This window comes from Scardinius erythrophthalmus (genome assembly GCF_964197995.2).
Source record: "Scardinius erythrophthalmus genome assembly, chromosome: 17".
NCBI lineage: Eukaryota > Metazoa > Chordata > Actinopteri > Cypriniformes > Leuciscidae > Scardinius > Scardinius erythrophthalmus.
The window spans coordinates 5,100,108-5,108,437 of record NC_138237.1 but is presented as its reverse complement, the minus strand read 5'-3'; positions in this window follow the sequence as shown (position 1 = coordinate 5,108,437).

Here is an 8,330-nt window from a genome sequence, read left to right as displayed (position 1 = left end):
CTTTTTTGAGACACACTGAAGATGAATTTAAGTGTATTTTTAATATACTATTTCATATTTTTAAAAAATGTATTTTGTTACCACTTTAAGTATAATTGAAATCATCTTTAAATACAATAATAAACTATTTAAATTATAATAATAATAATATTAAATTATATACAAATTATACTTAGAATGTATTCCTAGATTAAAAAAGTGCACTAAAATACATTTTATTACACTTCCATAATACACTTCCATAATGTAGTTAAAGTGCTCTATTTTCGACACACTTATTTTGCACTTAATATACTAAAAGCTTACCTTTAGTACTGCTTAATATAAACTTAAGATCATCTTAGTGTACTCAACTGTGCTATTTTGAGACACACTGAAGATGAATTTAAGTGTATTTTTAATATACTATTTCAGATTTTTAAAAAATGTATTTTGTTACCACTTTAAGTATAATTGAAATCATCTTTAAATACAATAATAAACTATTTAAATTATAATAATAATAATTAAATTATAAATAAATTATACTTAGAATATATTCCTAGATTAAAAAAGTGCACTAAAATACATTTTATTACACTTCCATAATGTAGTTAAAGTGCTCTATTTTCGACACACTTATTTTGCACTTAATATACTAAAAGCTTACCTTTAGTACTGCTTAATATAAACTTAAGATCATCTTAGTGTACTCAACTGTGCTATTTTGAGACACACTGAAGATGAACTAAAGTGTATTTTTAATATACTATTTCAGATTTAAAAAAAATTTATTTTGTTACCACTTTTAGTAAAACTGAAACATCTTTAATGCGTTTTAAATACACTTATAAATTACTTAAAATATAATAATAATATATAATAAATATACACATTATACTAGGTTTAAACAAGTGCACTAAAATACACTTAATTAGTACATTTCCATAATGTACTTAAAGTGCTCTATTTTCGCGCACTTATTTTGTACTTAACATACTAAAAGCTTATCTTTAGTACTTCTTAAGATAAACTTAAAGATCATCTTAGTGTACTCAACTGTGCTATTTTGAGACACACTGAAGATGAACTAAAATATGCTTTTAACATACTATTTCAGCTTTAATTTATTTTATTTTGTTACCCCTTTTAGTACAATTGAACCCATCTTTAATGCATTTTTAAATACACTTATAAATTATTTAAAATGTAACAATATACAAATCATATTTATGTATTGCTCACATATGTTTTATATAGTAAATAATTTCAAATATGTTTTAACTATGTTAACAGTACCTTTATAAAACATAATTAAATATGTTAATGGTGTATTAAAACACACAGAAAAAAAAATATTTGTATAAAAAACACACTTTGAAAGCTAGTAAACTTTAATGTATTACCCAGTGTACATCAGTACAGCAGCATATGTAAACTGTAAAAAAAATAATACATTAACATAAAATACAGTGATCTGCAGAGGTATTATAAACAACAACAAAAAACTAACTTCAATAAACCCAACTAGTCAATAAAGTGCAGTCATTAATAGCTGCAAACAGTTACAGTACTGTTACAACTCAAACCATCTTCATCCTTCAAGTGAATTGGAGTGATTGGTCTTTGAGTTTGCCTCATTGTTGCATTTCCTTCGAATCAGTGCTCACACCTCAGACGTGTTGGAAATTGTTTGATCACAGTGTCTATGAAAGGGGAAAAAGATGAGTTTATTTTTATATTAAAGCAAAATTAACCTCTGTTAAAAAAGTAACTGTTCCCTTTCAAAAGGGAATTTGCACTGCTTCGATGATGCTATTGGGGAACGATGTTCTCTAGACGCCTCTTTAATTCTTCTGAGTCGCACTAGTTGTGTCATAGGCAATCGCCAGTCAAATTCTATTGCCGTGATTTCAAACACCGGTTCACATGGAGGGTGTTCCTCATAGCGTCATCGATGCAGTGTCTCATTCCCTGTTCTCAGGGAACAGAGGTCGTAACCTAGATGTTTTTTTATTACAACACAGTATGATGTTTTGGCATTTCTCTCTGTTGTACATACAAGGTGAAAAATACATACTGTTAAATGTATTATAAATGCATTAAAGTATATTTGTCTTGTACTAAAAACATACTTAAAGGGTTAGTTCACCCAAAAATTAAAATTCTGTCAGTAATTACTCACCCTCATGTTGTTCCAACCGCGTAAGACCTTCGTTCATCTTCGGAACACAAATTAAGATATTTTTGATGAAATCTGAGCCATGTTTCACTCCTCCATAGGCTTCCAGTGTGACCGAAACTTGCTGGCCCAGAAAAGTTATTAAAGAGATCGTTAATATAGTCCAAGTGACTCCAGTGGCTCAATCTTAAGTATATCAAGCGACGAGAATACTTTTTGTGCGCAAAAACAAACAAAAATAACGACTTTATTCCACTATTCATTTCCTTCTCTCTGGATGTCTAGTTGGTTCGCGTAGTGTTTTTGCGCAGCGCGTCTGTGTTACACGTCACCACGTAGGCTCACTATTGGCCGACGCCGGTCATGTGTGTGTTGCGTGATGACGTGCAACACAGACGCGCAGCGCAAAAACACTACGAGGCCCAGAGAGAAGGAAATGAAAAGTGGAATAAAGTCGTTATTTTTGTTTGTTTTTGCGCACAAAAAGTATTCTCGTCGCTTGATAAACTTAATGTAGTGCCACTGTAGTTACTTGGACTATTTTAACGATGTTTTAATAACTATTCTGGGCCGGTGAGTTTCGGTCACACTGGAAGCCTATGGAGGATTCAAAATTCTGTCAGATTTCATCAAAAATATCTTAATTTGTGTTCCGAAGATGAACGAAAGACTTACATGGTTGGAACAACATGAGGGTGAGTAATTACTGACAGAATTTTCATTTTTGGGTGAACTAACCCTTTAAGTACATATTTATTACATTTAATAGTAAGTCTTTTCACCTGGTAAAAATGGAATTCTTTAACATGGCATGTAATGCTTAGTTCATATATTTTAACAGTAGACATTTAATATAAAATGTTAATGTAATTCAGAAAAGGAGTTAATAAAATATCTCTTGAACAACTGTGAAGTCTACATGGTATGTCACTGTATCACAGCAAAAAGGGCAATTTAGGCTAACTGTTTAACTGAAAAAGTATACCCAGCCAGCCAACAAGAATAATAATTATAATGTACAACAAATGCTAATCTTGTTTTAGTCAGCCCTTTTTGACTTTAAGAGCAATACATTTTTTTTTAAAAAAGTTACGTACAGAAACACATACACTCTTCAAAGAGTTAAGGAAATTAGAAGTAGTGCAAAATATTGTAAGCCAGGACAAGTGACTTGCAGCTGTCCCAAAAAAAACAATTAAATAAACAGATTTTTACATGAATGAACACAAATTAGGCTAGAATAGGAAACTAGGAAAAAATGTTAGAAAAAACTAGGACAAAAACTAAACAGTGAGCTATTTATTTATGCAAACAGCAACTAAAACTTACCAGTAACTTCTGATAGCAGTATCTTCATCTCTTCTAATTCGACTTAAAAAACTTGGCTCTGATTGGTCAAATTGAATGTAGCTGAACTGAAAAAGAGGTGCTGTTACACAGAGTCAAAAATATGACTGGCAAAGTAAACGTAAATGTAATACAAATCTTACCTAGAATCACAACATAATGAGGTTCCAAATGTCACGCGTCATGCAAACTTGAAGATGGAGGAAAAAATAAAAACAACACTAACAGTTACTTTTCTATTAACGTTAGAAAAAAAAAATCTAAATACTGTCATGAGCACTCATTAAATAGTTGCAAAAAAATTAAGAATTCCGTTAATCTTAGAAAGAAAAACTGAGATATCGTAGGCTAATGAAACCTGAGAGATTTAACTTATCCCTCTGATGAACGATTTACCTGTTCACGTTTGAAAAAGTGAAGCGCAAAAAAACATCATTTAATCCATATGAATCACGTGGTTTCCTCCAAGTCCTCTAAAGAAACACGATCGCTCCATTTTAAATTAGAAATATAATCACATTCAATGAACGCACAGCAAGCTCTGAGTGAGTGAGGTGTGAGCTCATAAATCATAATTATCACAAGAACCAATCACAGACGTTCAACGGCTCTGGAACCAATCAGGATTAGTCACGTGTGTTATTCTTGTTTTTCAAATTTAAACAAGTACAACATATTTTTGAACAACATTTAAACATCTTTGGAAAATGTATCTATGATGCATTTAAAATAATATGATGTTGATATCCTTGTGGGAATTTCAGTAATAAAAACATATCATGTAATGGACAACAGCCCTTTACAAGTAGCCTACAAACAAGTAAAAGTGAACAACATTAATTTTAAGTGCTTATTGCAATGCTTAATAATAGTTGACAAATGTTTATAATACATTAGAAGTAGGTACATTATACAAAAAAATCTAAAATATTAAAATGGTAAAATCATAAATATTACAAATATATTGCAGTAGGCCTGAGTGTATGGAAGCATATGGGTAGCAAATTTCAATTTGAAATGTAATATGCAAAATGACAATGCAATATGTAAAATGGCAATGCATTTCTGTATTTAAATTAAAATTTTCCATTACATTTGTGCAACGTTTGGTGCAAAATGAAAATGAAAATTCAATTATATAATTTACATTTGCCATTTCATACACTAGTTTTAATATGCAAATTGAATACATATTTTAACGCTTTATAAGTTGCAAAATTAAAATTAAAATGTATTACAGAAATTATTAGATATGTTTAACATGTTCAAGCAAAAACTGTAGCAAAATTGTAATTTAAATGTTATTTTTTCTTAATTGCATTTACACTCACAGTTAAGACACTTGCGATTGCATTTCCATTAAGTGTCCCGCAATGAATGTAGCAAAATTCAATGTGCAATTTGAAAATGCATTCTGAGCCGATCACGTGCCCGCCCCGCCCCGCCCTGCCCTGCCCTGCCCTGTCAATCACTGCGTTGCTCGGCAACAGGTAAACATAGGCTATGGTGCATATTTTGAGGTGTTGGAAGGAAACACGGCGGCGGCAGATCTGATACGAGTGTTACATTCACTAGCAGATGAAGTGGAGCGTGGACAGAGAAATGGTAGTGTTTCTGAAGATTATTACGCGTCTGCAGGTGATAGAACCAGTACAATGTTGGACCATCTGGGTCTGGGAGAATGTTCTGCCTTATCAGGCGTCAACATTATGCTGAGCTGCTGTTGTTTGATGCTGGACTGTGTTGATGGTTTCGTTTTGTATAAAATATTATCATTGTCTGATACATGCTTATCTTTATTCTTATTACTATTAACTTTAATACCCAATAATGTTGGAGATCCTTTAGTTTTTCCTTACAAATGCATTGGCCTATTAACTGTTACTCTGTGATCACATAATATGACAAAGCTCCATTGGTATTCTGTATTAATAGTTACCGAAAAACGCGAACGCTCTTTAATAACTGACTGTAATGTTCAATAAAGTGATGAATGTGATGTGTGTGACCATCTTTGTTTGCAGCTGTATAATCATAAAATATGAGGCAGACATGCGAATCCCCTTTCTATTTTATAAAGCATATTGAAGGTATTAATACACAGGGTCACGGAATCTGACGGGTCAAATTCATCGACCTAGCCTTTTTTGGGTGAATGTGGAGCAGGTCGAGGGCTGGTGACGTCATCGCCTATAATTCAGTGTCTAATATTTTCAACAACGAAGCAGCACACGAAACTTTAACCGGCAAACGATCGCACAAACAAACGAGACTATTTTGGGTGAATGTGGAGCAGTAGGGGGGCTGAGTGACCTCAGAATGAGGTTTATTACAATAAATATTATTTTAATATTTAAGAAACCGAAGCAGCACAAAATTAACGTTTATCTGCCCAAATTAGCACAAACATATGATAATTTTGGGTGAACGTTGAGCAGGTGACGTCATCGTCTATAATTCGGTCTATATTTCAAAAACTGAAGCATCACAAACCGAACAAGATCTATTTTATTTGGAGCATGTGGCGGCCTGGGTGACAGAATTACCTATAAATATTCTTTTACTATCTAAAAAACAGAAGCAGCACAAACAAACAAAAATTACAGCACAGACTAAGTAAAAACGATTGAGCCTTTTGTGTTGGGGGCGGGGCCAACTTCACGCAGCGATTGACAGGGCGGGGCGGGGCGGGCACGTGATCGGCTCAGAATGCATTTTCAAATTGCACATTGCATTTTGCTACATTCATTGCGGGACACTTAATGGAAATGCAGTCGCAAGTGTCTTAACTGTGAGTGTAAATGCAATTAAGAAAAAATAACATTTAAATTACAATTTTGCTACAGTTTTTGCTTGAACATGTTAAACATATCTAATCATTTCTGTAATACATTTTCATTTTAATTTTGCAACTTATAAAGCGTTAAAATATGTATTCAATTTACATATTAAAACTAGTGTATGAAATGGCAAATGTAAATATATATTTGAATTTTCATTTTGCACCAAACGTTGCACAAATGATGGGAAAATTAAAATTTAATGACAGAAATGCATTGCCATTTTACATATTGCATTGTCATTTTGCATATTACATTTCAAATTGAATATTGCTACCAATATGCTTCCATATGAGTGTTTAAAGTACTTTAAACACACTAAAAGCTTAATCATTTAGCTATGTTCTTACACAAGTTACACAAATGTACTTTAATTAAGAGCAACATAAGTATGTTTTCTTTAAATACACTAAAACTTCACACAAACGGTATATTGTGTTTAGCATATTTCTTAAACTAAGCATATTTATTACCAATCTACTTGTGCATTTTTTTTAGAAATATATTAAAAGTATGCTTGTGTTTAGCATATTTCTTAAAAGTATAATTAAGCATATATTTATTACCAATGTACTTGTAGTGCATTTGTTAGAAATATATTTAAATGATGCTTGTGTTTATCATATTTATTTAACCCAGGTGAAAATAAAGTGTACTTGAATGCACTAAAAAAACACTTAAATACAAGAAAGTACATTTGTAGTACATTCCTATTTTTTGTGCTAAAGAAAAGTTTAAAAATTATACACTATAAATACACTAATTAAAAGTATATTTTTACTTAAGTAGTACTTAAGTGTAATTGCAAAAGTATACTAAATAACATTGATATTTTAAATGTATTTTTAGTGCATAAGAAAAAAGATATACTATTGAAAAAATACACAGAAGTGTTTTATTAGTGTATTTCTTACAAGTAAATTTTTAACACATTAAAAATAGTTCATTGTTAGTGCACTTTTAGAAAGCTATTATAAGTTTAAATTAAATTGATTTTACTTAAAATATATTCAAAATGTAATAGTCAAAAATTAAATTTTCCCAAAAGTAGTATTTAAGTACACTTTATAAAAATAAACTAAATATTACTAATTCTTTAAATTGATTTTAAGTGTATAAGGTACTCCCAGGTGAAAAAGACATAGTATTAAATGTATTAAAAATATACTTGAAATACAAATAGTATAATACATTTGTATTACCAACATGCTTATTTGAAGTGCATAAAAAAATACATTGAATTGTATTTTAATATATTTCTAAAAAGTATACTAGAAATACATTGGTAATAAATATATGCTTAATTATACTTTAAATAATTATGCTAAACACAAGCATAATTTTAATATATTTCTAACAAATGCACTACAAGTACATTGGTAATAAATATATGATTAATTATACTTTCAATAAATATGCTAAACACAGGCATACTTTTAATATATTTCTAATAAAAAGCACTACAAGTACATTGTTAATAAATATGCTTAGTTAAATTTTTAAGAAATAAGCTAACACAATCTACCATTTGTGTGAAGTTTTAGTGTATTTAAAGAAAACATACTTATGTTGCTCTTAATTAAAGTACATTTGTGTAACTTGTGTAAGAACATAGCTAAATCTAAAATATTAAAATGGTTAATCTAAAATATAAAAAGCTTTTAATGTGTTTAAAGTACTTTAAACACTTAGGCCTACTGCAATATATTTGTAATATTTATCATTTTACCAATTTAATATTTTAGATTTTTTTGTATAATGTACCAACTTCTAATGTATTATAAACATTTGTCAACTATTATTGAGCATTGCAATAAGCACTTAAAATGAATGTTGTTCACTTTTACTTGTTTGTAGGCTACTTGTAAAGGGCTGTTGTCCATTACATAATATGTTTTTACTACTGAAATTCCCACATGGATATCAACATCATATTATTTTAAATGCATCATAGATACATTTTCCAAATATGTTTAAATGTT